Here is a 13,048-nt window from a genome sequence, read left to right on the forward strand (position 1 = left end):
GGCACTGGAAAACATCTTTTACTTTTATTTTATAATTTTGGCAACCGCTGAAATTTTTTATATGCCCTTATATTACAACAAGACAGAAAATAATATTTCATACGAGAAATACACTGCTCAAAACAATTAGGGCATTTTATGATTTTGGACAAACTGCGGATTAGGAAAAGTTTTTGTGACTAATTTATTATGTGTAGATGTTGTAAAGTATGACAAAAGGGAAAGGATCCACCAACAAGGAATAATTCAATTTTATTGATGATATTTAGCGTAAAAATTAAAAAAAAAAAAAATGCATAATATGCAAACAAGTGATTTCTTGGATAGAAATGAGTTTTAATAAAGGGTACGGTTTCCCCTGACCAAAAACAATGTCGCACACCTACGAAGCATCGATTCAATGAGGTTATTAATAAGGGACTGGGGTATTCTCTTTCACTCCTGTAGAAGAGAGTTTTCCAGCTGTTGTATTGTTTCTGGAAGTGATGAACGACAAGCAACCCTTCTCTCCAGAATGTCCCAAATGTGTTCTGTCGGGTCCATACGCTGGCCAATCCATTCGAAGAACTTCGTCGCAAAGGAAATTGTCCACCAGTTAATCACGATGTGGCCTGGCGTTATTATTCACGAGAATGAATTCATTCCCGTTTGGGACAGCGTAAAAGACCACAACAACACCTAGGATCTCATCCCTATATCGCATATATATAGAGAGTACAGGTAGGTGCGGAATTCTGAAGTTTTTTCATATGTCAACATAAAGATGGCAGTTTAGGAAATTTTTTTATTCGAAAATATTAAAAGTTTATTGACTCCTTTCGATTGATAACTTTTCTATGATTATATGATGAACGATGCCAGAATAATACTGGATAGCTCCTTTTTTTTTTTTTTTTTCCCGCAATTGTACATTATTGCACCATCCAATATGTGTATTTACGTATAACATTGCTTTTGTATTGAATAAATTTGCATTTCTGAAATAAAGCTTTTCATCTAAATTTTTAATTGCCCCTTCAAAATTTAACAATCAGCATATCTCTGCAAATTTTGTAGACAGAATTGTGAAACGTTATGCATGCATAGATGAATGCGAGAAAAATGTTTTACTAATTGACTCTTTTACACTATCAATACGTATAAAAATTGATATATTTTTTATTTTACTTTTTTAACCGTTTTACTATCAACCTCCATCGAAACCAAAATGTTTTTATAAAGTTGCCCACCTTATTGAAAAACACTATATAATCTTAAGTATATATTTAGGTGAAATATTTTTCGAAGTTAAAACTTGTTCCACGTTTTTTTTTTTTTTTTTTTTTTTTTTTTTTTTGCACCTTGTATAATTTGGTTACATTTGAATATTTTTTTCACTTAGTTTGTTTATAAAAGATTTTTTTAATAATAAATTTTCTGCAAATTTTAAGTTGTATAAAAAATCAAGACAGAAATGATAAGTCAAAAAGGACTAATTATTTCTGTCTTGATTTTTTATATTCCAAGCTTCGAAAATTTTCTTTTCAGTGATTATTTTTTTTGCGGTTATTTGTTATTCTGTCTACAGTTTCCTATCAATGAATTCTGTTTAAGAACTCTTAAAAAACGATTTAGTTTCTTTAACAAATATACGATAATTAACTGTATTATATTTTTAAAATTTACTGATGTATCTTTTTTTATGAATGATTTCTAACAAAACAAAACTATTAGTATATATTTAATCTAAATTACGTTCCTCCAGGACAGCAAGAAAGCGAACAAAACTATTAGTATATATTTAATCTAAATTACGTTCCTCCAGGGCAACAAGAAAGCGAAAATGAAACCCAAAAAGAGTCAAATGAGAAATTGAGAGAGTGATGGCGAATGTTTTCTTTGAATGTGCGTGGGAGAATCAGAAAATCAGCTGGCTGGTCGAATTTTTCTTTTAGTGATGCATTGCTCAGCCAGGTCGATTGAGCGAATTTTGATTCTTTCAAGAATTATCAGCTCGTTTTCTGTCTCTTCTATTGATTCATTTTTTATCTTTCTTTTTTGTTGTTGAATACAGGATTAAAAATTAGTATTAAGTGACATTTACTCTTCTGCATCTACTTGCCTTCTTTACCTTTACTTAGATACAAATTAGCAACCATTGTAGCCCAGCCCACAGAGAAGGCTCAGTCATCGCCAACTCAAAAGGAGGAACCTTTGGTTTACGCCTTATGCTGGTGTGAATAGAGCGAATTTTGATGTCTTCTGAGCAAGCACATCTCTCATCTATAGACTCTTTTTGTCTCTCTATCATTATCAATATTACTAACCTCATTGGCAATCAACTGGTTCGACTGAAATATTCGTTATGTTTAAATTCCATTAAATCTCTTATGTTTATCTGTTGTTCATGATTTCCTCAAAAAAGTATTTTTAAGCATTAGGTTAAGATATACATTAGAAATGCGCTATTTTAATTGCCTGGCTCAGTGCACCAGTCTTCTAACTTTTGCGATATCGTAGCTTCACTTTCTTGTTAATTAGGTAAATTATAAATAAAGATATTCAACAGCATCTTTCTTCGCTTTGCAAAAATGAACAAATTTCATGATTAAATATTTGATGAAGCAATGAAACGGTTTGAATTTAACTGCAACAAAGAAATATGTCATTGAAAAGATACAAAAGAAAAAAAAAAACGTTCTAAAGTATTTTTGAAATGAAAACATACACACATACACACACTAAATAAATTGGTATCATTACAAAAATAATTTTTGAAATGTCAAACCGGTATCAAGAATTTATTATTAACTTTTTGCATAATTCACCAAACTTTCAATGAGAAAAAACGAATCAAATAGGTTTAAAAAACAATAAAGATTTTAAAATAGTTTTCATTTCAAGGGATTTTGAAGTCCTGATGGATGAGCATAATAATATAAAAATATATAATATAATAATAAATAAAAAAAAAAATAAATAAATATAAAATAAAATATAAAGTAGATAAGTTGATCCACTTTATTACATGCAGGCACATACATATATTCTGAAATAATTTTGTTTAAAATTAAAAAAAAAAGGTAATATATTCTTCAGATTGTCAAAAATGACCAAACTGCAGATAATAATAATTATGATATTTAGTTGTTAACAAAGTTGTAAAATAAATATTTTCTCCTAATTTTTCTTTTTAAAGTGTTTAATTTAATATCCCTCCTTAGCAGCAAGGTACATAGTATTGTGCTGGGTTACACTTCCAAAAATGTAAATTAAAAAACTTCATTATGCCCCTGAATAATAAATTGCTTTTCTTAAATGATTAAGTTTAATATAGTTTCAAAGGCAAAACTTTAAAGCATAGCCAAGTTAATAAATAAACTATCCCAAAGTATAACATCTTCCTTTATTTGGTCTAAATTTTGATGCATTAATAAAATGACATGCACTCACTCTGATAATAAACACAAATTAAATATTTAAATTTCAATGCAAGTTAACCAACATTCATCAAAATAATAGACCTCTCAATTCAAATATGATCACAATGATTAAGAATGCATCACAAATAACATTTGACTAATATTTAAAAATAAAAATATTGATAAAAATTAAATATCAGTTTTCACTAGCATGTGACTAGCTTTTTAATGTGAAATGAAAATTCTGATGCACCAAATGTTGTCAGAAAAGAGCCTTCTCAGGCCAAAAAGTAACTAGGTGCATAATTATGCGCATAAGAATGTAAGAATTCCTTTTATTGAAAAATACAGTTATATCTTTGTTATGATTCCAAAAAAGTAATGTAAGAGTTTTTTGCCATTAAAAAACTTGTATATTAATGATTAACTAACAAGAATATGTAAACGATGTATTTTTCAGTATATGGTAAGTTACACTTGATATAGGAATGCAAAGGGTTAAATTAAAAAACAGAAGTAATATAAATACATGAAAAGTTCCTTTCTGATACACCATTGAGAAATGTTTTACATGTTAACAACGTTATTTTGCATTACTAATTTTAAAAGTTGGAAAGCAGATTTATTAAGCCTATATGTAAAAAATATTAAATTGTTCACAATTCATGTGAAATGAATTTTTTTCTCTGTATTTATCAAAAGTGCTATCAAATTTATCATCATGTAGATTTTTAAAAATAACACAAATTCTTAATGTCAGGAAAATTTTTCAATGAAAACTAATTTTTATTCCATCATAGAAAGAGAAGTGCAATGATATTATTTATATGCAAAGCACAGAAAATATTTTTTTTAATTTCATACACGTTTTATGAAGGAAACTAATCCTCAATACATTATTTCTTTTTTATTAAGCTTCATAATGCTAAAAATAAGAAAAAGTAATAGACAATATGGAACAATAATACCAATCACACAAGGACTTCAATTTATACAGGCACCTTCTAACAATAATTTAATTTTTAATCATTTCTCCACAATGCCATTAGATCAAAAATATAAAGCTACTCAACAGTTAATATTATTTCATATTTTTGTTTCATCTTGGATAAGCAATGGACGATGAACAATTTTGTAAAGTATCTTCATTTCTAAATGAATAATTATTCTTGTAATAATGTCTTGATATGCATAAACATGTTGAAATTTAAAAAATACATTTACAGTTTTTTTTATTTTATTCTATCTGATTTATAATTCATCAAAATAATCACAAATTAATAATCAAAGGCATGACTACAAAATTTCATATTTTGAGAAAGGAAAAAATGGAACTATGTAAACAATTCTTCATACAAACTTGCAATCAAACATTACATGTTTAGTCCACCAAATTCGAGTGTCTGAAAAAGCAAATAATATGATTAATAGTAAAAAAGATGAATTCTGCAAAATCTCAAGAATGCAAACCTCATTTGCAAATATTCAAGCATACATGAGTTTCTCAATAAAGAAAAATAATACTGAAACAAATAGAACAATAAATTATGAAACCAATTTTCTCAATGCTTAGCTACTTTTTATGAAAGATAATAAATGTTTAATAAATGACATTTCTCCTCAACTTAAAAATGCCAATAATATCTGCAAAGTCTGAATACGAGATAAATCTGAAACAGTTAAAATACAGTATTATTAAAATCAACAACTAGGATTTAACCAGATATTTGTTTGAAATCAATACTGCCAACAAGAATCGCAAAAACTTTACAGCATTAAGTATTTAGATTAGTTGCTTAGTGTCCCAAGCATGTCATTAAAAGTGATATTAAAACACATCCTAGAAGAACTTATTAATGTAAAAATATTTATCAAATATTGAAAACAGATTATACATATACATCAACATAGAAAAAATCATTTCAATCTCATAATGATTTTAATAAGTGCATGTGTGAGATAATTAAAAAAATGCACAGATTTCAAGAAATTGAAATCTAACAATTTCTTTCTTAATTTTCTCATTGTGAATACTTAATGCAAATATACACAAAATTATGAAATACCATACAGAGCATTCTAAACTTATTGCCCATTAAGAATTTATATACAATATTTTGGTTTTAAAAGAACATGGAAGAAGAATATAATCAATAAAAACTACACTGAAAGCTTCTATGTTGGCTTGCAATCCTCATTTGCATCTCTATAAAGAAGGCATTTATTTAATTTGAGAGATTATCAACAAAAAAGTTCAATTTGCACTCAATATCTCACCATAAAATAAATACCAGAATTTTTATATCATCATAAAGGGAATCCATTAAAAGTGCAATATTTTAATTTGACCTTCATAAAAATATATTTATTAGACACTATTATTATTAAAGTACAAAAAATTAAGTATGTATCAAATAAGAAACAAAAGATATTGGACATTTCTGAAGATAGCTATTTTGATATATTTTAAAATATAATTCACTAATTCCATTCAAAGTGAGTATAAAAGAAATAATTTATGTGTAGCCTATAAAATATGACAGAATGAAGGAAGATATTTAAGAATTAAGACAGCAAGAATTTACATACATTCTTTGGGTTTTAACAAATTATAGAGAAACAGCACATTTAATGCAAGCTACCATCTAGTCTTTCAAGCAAAATTTTATTACCTACCTCTGTTCCAATATTAAAAATACATTAAAAATTTCTCAAGTCACATCCAAAAGAACAATCTGAAATAGAAACATTTTATAATATATTTAGGTTCATAAACATAAAGGTTAAAATTATACTGATAAATATCAACAGCCACCTCAGCAGCTATTAAATAAAGGACATTGTGACACTTCTAGACAGAGTGGAATAAAACTCTGATGCTATGGTTTTTTCAGGTTAAGAAAATATATTGTAATATGAATTTCAAAAATTAGTAATGAGTTATAGAATGTATGCTAAAATGCAAGAATAAAAAAAGGAAGCATAATGAAAGCCATCATTCCACATTGAAAAAGATCTAGAATATTAAAATTGCTTCCCAATTGTAATTAAGACATACCTGACAGAGAAAGTAAATAGTATGGTGAATTGGCTACTTAGGGAAGGTCTCACTTAGTTAAAATATATATAGCTTATGCATATACCTTACAATTCCTGTAGCAGAAGCAAAAAGGTCATGATTTCTCCATAACAATAACACTCCAGTTCACAGGCCCCTCCTGATAAAAAAAAATTAACAGTTAAAATGCCATATTCCAGTACTTCCCCAATTTATTCATTCCCTTTATCTAATCTCATAAAATTTTTCTCCACATGAAGACTTTGCTAAAGAGTACACAATTCTCAACTTCCAAAATAAATAAATAAGATACTAAGACTCTCAAGGAAGTGGCAAAAGAAGGCTTATAATCTTTCTTTACATCTTTATAAGGACAATTCTGCAAGTTATTTATTCCCTAAAAGAAAAGAAAAACAAGTCTACAAGGTTTCAAATTTTTACAAAAATTATAAAAATCATCTTGTGAAATTAAAGGACTTTAATAGGATTTTTAAAGCATCGGCTTTCTAACTGAAGCATCCCCTCAAAATGAAAGTTAAAGCAAATAAACTAAGCAGCAATGGTATATTCTAAATCTCCAGTCAAAATTGCCTGCTGTAAATATTTAAAGTGTGATTTTAGAACATAAGACTAGAAAAAGCCATTCCACAATAGTAGTGTTTTTTAACTATTAGCTGCATTATAAATTATTATGTAATATATAAAAATTTGGAAAGGTAAATAATTTGATAGTTTATATGTTTATTATGTTATAGATGTGTGTTTGAATCTATTGTTTCAGGAAAATGCGAAAATGATATTTAGTGCAGTATTTGACTTCGCATCAAATTAGGCATGGTAGCTTGTATGATATATTTAATAGTTATATAAGTAGAAAGATAGGGAAAAACAGATTTGGAATTCAAGACCCTGCTGATATGTTTTAAGCACACGTAAAAGTTTCTTGTTAATGCCTAATTCTATGCATGATTTCAAAGTCCTTAGTAAAGTAATATAATCAGCAAGATTAAAAATATTAAAATTCTTTATGAAATGTAACATAAAAATGAATCCTATGAATGAATGGACATTTGTTGGATAAAATTATGTCTTAGGATGTCACAAAAATGTTTGCTATAATGCATTATAAATCTGAGATCTAGATCAGCCCATTCTAGTTTGATTTAATACATGTATGCAAATAGCTTCAGTCTGCCATATTGTGAATTTGCTGAAATCACATAAACTATTATATAACAAGCAATAAAAACTTACCGTCTTGAAATATTATTTGTTTTCCTACGGTTATTTTTAGAAAATCACAGCATAAAATGCTTTCAATAAAGACAAATATAGGTATCCAAACCAATAGGATAAAAATTAACAATACTCATATCAAAATCAATAAATAAAGTTGAGTTTTATAGTAATAAACTTAATAACTTTTATTGACATTGAATATGAACATTACTTGAATAGCTAAAGTTAATCACAAGTTGACTAAGTAAGAAGATAAAGCTTTTGCAGAATATAAAATATACTGCATTTAAAAAATGATGTGGAAAATTAGTGGTATTATTTAAATTTTAAGAAAATTCTAAATTTAACTATTGAATGAAATTTAGTATTTTCCTGTGAGCAACTTAGTATGAATAAGGTAACAACATAAAATCCATATCTTTTAATAATTACATTTTTAATGGATAACTGAATAGAAAAATATTCAAAAAACATTAAAAAAGTTTATAAAATTTTCACATTTCGACAACTATCATTTTAAAAAATAATTTCCAAGTGGGCTAACAAAGCAACTTCTGTGGCTCATTTTCTATTAATTTCAAGCCTCTTATTCAAAAACAACAAAAATGAAAAAATTAGAGCATAAAAGGAAATACTTTAAATAATATTACTGTATAATAAATTAATCATTGTTCTTCATATACCTTAAAATTTAAAAGGTTACTATAGATAGCATAGATAGCTTTTATTTTCATAAATTAGAAAACCATTTATTTACTTTCATTATAAGAAGAGAGGAAAATAGAGGGTTTTTTTATAACAATTTTAGTCAAGATCAATGACAAAATTAAAACAATAGCAAGATTAGAAACAGTAGTTATTTTTACAACCAATGAAAGAAAGAACTAAATAATAGTAAAATATGAAAATATTTCAGAAAGTAAGCAATAGAATTAATTTATTTTACTGTTACTAATACCAGAAGTTAAATGGAAACCAAAAAATACAACATGTATAAGATAATTTCAAAAATCTTACTACTGGTAGATTTTTCATTCTCGGATCAACTTTAGAATTTTGATTTCAGTCTAAAAAAAAAGAATGGAAGAAAATGAAATTTTTTTGCCATATATTCATGAAAATAAAGTTAATGTGAAAAAAATTTTAGGGTAAAAGAAATATAGAATTATGAAAACAAAACATAAAACTGGATTTAAAAATTTTACATTATTCAATAGAGAAAATTCTATCAACAAATTTCAGATACATCATAATACATTTAACAAAAATTTAAAATTGTTGAATACAAACATTGTATGAAGGTGAAAAACAAATATCAGATCAAATAAGAAGAGAAAGTTAATACAAAATATAAAGTATGCTACTTTAAAATAATACACAGGAAACCAATAACAGGAATGAAAATTTCAGCAAATTCAACAGTTTACATTACAACATTGCCTTTCTGTGACCATTATTTAAATATGAATAAATTCTCAGAAATCAAAAAGAATAGCAGATGATAAGTAGACACAATTTTCTTTCCTCAATCACTGTTTAGTAGGAAAAAGAGCATTAAAATATCACATTTCATTAGCGGAAAAAAAAAGAACCAAAATTTCAGATTCATGGAATTATTATGCTCTAAAAGGGGGTGGGGAGGTCCTAAGCAAGGAAAGAGAGTAACTCCAGCCTTTTATTTTTTTTATTCGAACATACTATGTGAAATTAGAACACAAGGAAAACACTTAAAATACTACTACTGCATAGTACTATAACCACTTAGCATCCTACTTCTTACAGAAAAATTTTAAATAAAATATTCCACCTACCAATATAATTTTTAAGAATTTTAAGGAAGACTCATAAAAGTCTGTAGAGTAGGTGTCCGTACTGAATGTAAGAATAAATTTTTAATTTGAATCTGTACAATTTTAAGGAAAAATCAGGATATAATTCAAGGCTCTATAAAAACCAATTTCGAATGGTATACAATTAAGGCAGTTAGAACCAAAATCAAGAGAAGCTTAAATGAACTTTTAGAGGAATATAAAGATATTGTCGTGATAAAGTTGTGAAATAACTAATTTTGGAATAAAATTCAAACTTAAAGTCCAGTTAAAACCTGTGTTTTGTAGAGTTTAAACAGTACCATTTGTTTAAAAATACTGAGTCAAAAACCAAATTCATAGATTAGAAACAAACAGTATGGTAACGGCTGTAGTACTTGTAGTAACGCAAGGGGCTGTATATGATTTTGTGAGCATTATTCAGTAACTTTATATTGCAATTTAATCGAGCCACAACACACAATGCCAAGAGATAAAAGGAAATTCTTCTTAGTTTAAAAGGAAGGAAACAAATCTCAAAATCAGATTTTCACCATATAGACCTGCAAAAGAAATTTCAGCTGTCAGAAACTTTTGACAATAAACATGCATAATGGATTACACATTTGTAAGAGATTGATGTATGGTTAGAACAGAGTACCTGCAATTTGTCAGCATTGTACAGAGGAATTATTTAAGAGTATGGAAGAAGTTAACATTTTTAAGGATGATTCTACAATAAACAGAAATAGCAAGATGTCTCATTTTAAAGCTCCAGAAAAAAATTATTTTAGATAAATATAAAAACAAGGAATAAAACAAAATTCAACACTAGAAAGGCAGTATAATCTTTATACCTAGAAAGCCCAGCAGTAATCATTTTGTCTCTCTTTAAATTATCCAAAAACCACAAATTTTTCCAAGACTATTTTGCTGAAATATGTTGTTAAATTATACTTAGCTATTAATTTTTATATTTTCATTGCTTTTTTTTGTTTGTTTGTTTGTTGTTACAGCTATGTTATCATGTTTGAGAATATTGATTGAATGCAATCTTCTTTTTTCAAGCAAGAATAATCTGAGTACTTCTTACTTTCTAAGCTTCACAGTAAAACAAAGCTAAGTACTTTAATTTGTAGTATTTCGGTTACTAAAAAAATGTCAGTTGCAATGTTTTGTTCAAAATATTAAAGAGCTCTGACAAATCGCAACCTCACTTTATCATGAATGTGTCTGTTAGAATTTTTTCTTCTGATTATGGAAAGCCAATCAACAAATATTTCGACTTGTGGTGATGTTCATGTAGAGTGTTGTGCATTTCATCGCTAATAGAAAAATACTCTTTGTTTCACTAACAACCATCGGAACTTCCCTACTTAGCGCACGCATACATACAAAAGGATTGTATTAGGGAAAGTAGATAGGTGGCACTTTAGAATGACATGAATGAAAGATGGCACTACGATCATTTCATGAGTATCCCCCTAGTGAACAAGGAGAACGACAAAAAGTGATAATACAAGATAAATATGCGAGTTCGCAAATTGTACAGACTAACTCTATGGCAAAGGATACCGACGTGCTCTGATTGGTTTAAACCTTGGCATCTTTTTGGCAATGTTTTGCACTCATTATAGTATAGTTATCGCTTATTTGGCTCAAACCTTGCAAAACTGTGCCAAACTATTTCCGATATTGATATTCTTGATTGATATTCTTGAATCCATTCCTAAAATATGTGTTACAGAAATGCAAGATATAAGTATTCAAAAGAAATGTATAAACTATTTATATATTTATAAATCTTAATATTAAGTTAATAACAAATATCAAGATTAATAATTAGATTGTTAATAACTGTAAATATAGCACATTTGCAGATACATCTAATGGTAATCATTTGAATACGAAATTAATAAATAAATATCTCCTTATTTTATTTTGCATGAATATTAAATAAGAATTACAATGATTTCTATTCCGTTTAATGTCGTCTAAATATCTTAATAAATATAGTATATATGCAGATAAATATTTTATGGTAATGATTTTAACGTGAAAATTTAACAAAAAAATTGGCCGATCATTTCCCGTAAAATGAAAGCTTAATTTTCAAGTCTTATTTTAATAATACTGCACAAAAAAATTGCTACCTGTGCAAATTCTTTATTTACAAGATCTGAAATACGAAAAATAGCTCTATTCTCATCAATCTCAATTATTTTATAATTGTATTTCTCTGGAAGATTTAATTCCTCCATTTTGAAAACGGCAGGCAAAAAAATACGTAGAAACCAAACAATGCAACAGGGTTGCAACAGCTACAGCATAGAAAGTCTGTGCGAAAGAAATCGACCAATCAGAGCACGTCGGTATCCTTTGCCATAGAGTTAGTCTGTACAATTTGCGAACTCGCGATAAATATACGCACATAAAAATAAAACCACATAATACAATAAGTATAATATAGGATAATGGCATCAAATGAAAAATAGAAATTGATGTAAATAGATGCAATAATATATGACGTACAAAAATTTACAGTTACTATATATATATATATATATCTCAGTACTTAATCTCATTGGAAAATGGACATGACGTTCACTACGAGTGATAGTTGGTTTTATCGGTAATTACAAGATTTTTAGAAGAAAGTTCATTGAGTTTTATGAATAGATGCAGGTATAGAAGGTAACGAGTTATTAGATCCTGTCAATACATATGCAAGTTTGACACGATATATGGAAACTGTGACATTTTTATTATTAATTTTTAATACAAAGGTTTTATCTTTCCTGCTGATTACAAGGTATGGACCAGTGTAAGGAGGTGAAAGAGGAGGTTTAACATTGTCCACTCGCAAAAATACATGAGAGCAAGTACTTAAAGATGGATGGATATAAATAGGCTTAACCGAGTGTCTAGATGTAGAGATAAGATTTATAGATTGCATTAGTGCTTTGAATTTTGATACATAAGTATCTGTTGGCATTGATAGATCTACTTTTGAGGTTAAAATGTCAGAAGGCAATCTGAGGGTTGTACCATAGACTAATTCAGTACATGGTGCATTTATGTCCGGTTTAATGGCGGATCGAATTCCGAGTAAAACTATGGGAATAGTTTCAGTTCAGTTTGGTTGACAATGGGCTATAATAGAATTCTTAAGATTCCCTTGGAAATGTTCTACGAGTCCATTGGATTGGAGACGGTAGGACGTTGTAAAGATTCGATTTGTAACCAAAATATTATTCAAATGACTAAATAGATGTGAATCAAAATTTTTAACTTGATCTGTTGTTATAGTTACTGGACAACCGAAACGAGATATCCAATTATGAATTAGGGCTTTACATGTTGTTTCAGCAGTTATATCTGAAGTAGTAATAGCTTCTGGCCACCTGGTAAAACGGTGAACTATTGTATGAACTACAATATGTATAACCATCAGATAGTGGGAGTGTTCCTATGAAATTGATATTTATATGGGCAAATCGAGCATCTGGCAAAACGAGTGCCTATAGTAAATTTTGTATGTT

At 27.8% G+C, this 13,048-nt stretch overlaps 1 long non-coding RNA gene across 2 annotated transcripts; it reads right to left on the reverse strand.

The window, feature by feature from the left end:
• Positions 1 to 4,384: 4,384 nt before the first annotated feature.
• LOC129959950 (uncharacterized) lies at positions 4,385 to 10,996 on the reverse strand. Of its 2 annotated transcripts, none has more exons than XR_008783486.1 (5): positions 10,600 to 10,996; positions 8,716 to 8,765; positions 6,545 to 6,619; positions 6,078 to 6,136; positions 4,385 to 4,804 (listed from the first exon to the last, which is right to left on the reverse strand). It is a non-coding gene; the product is annotated as an uncharacterized LOC129959950 (long non-coding RNA). The 2 variants fall into 2 exon arrangements; XR_008783487.1 differs by lacking the exon at positions 10,600 to 10,996 and adding an exon at positions 10,364 to 10,586.
• Positions 10,997 to 13,048: the final 2,052 nt, after the last annotated feature.

This window comes from Argiope bruennichi, chromosome X2 (assembly GCF_947563725.1).
Source record: "Argiope bruennichi chromosome X2, qqArgBrue1.1, whole genome shotgun sequence".
Classification (NCBI taxonomy): Eukaryota; Metazoa; Arthropoda; class Arachnida; order Araneae; family Araneidae; genus Argiope; species Argiope bruennichi.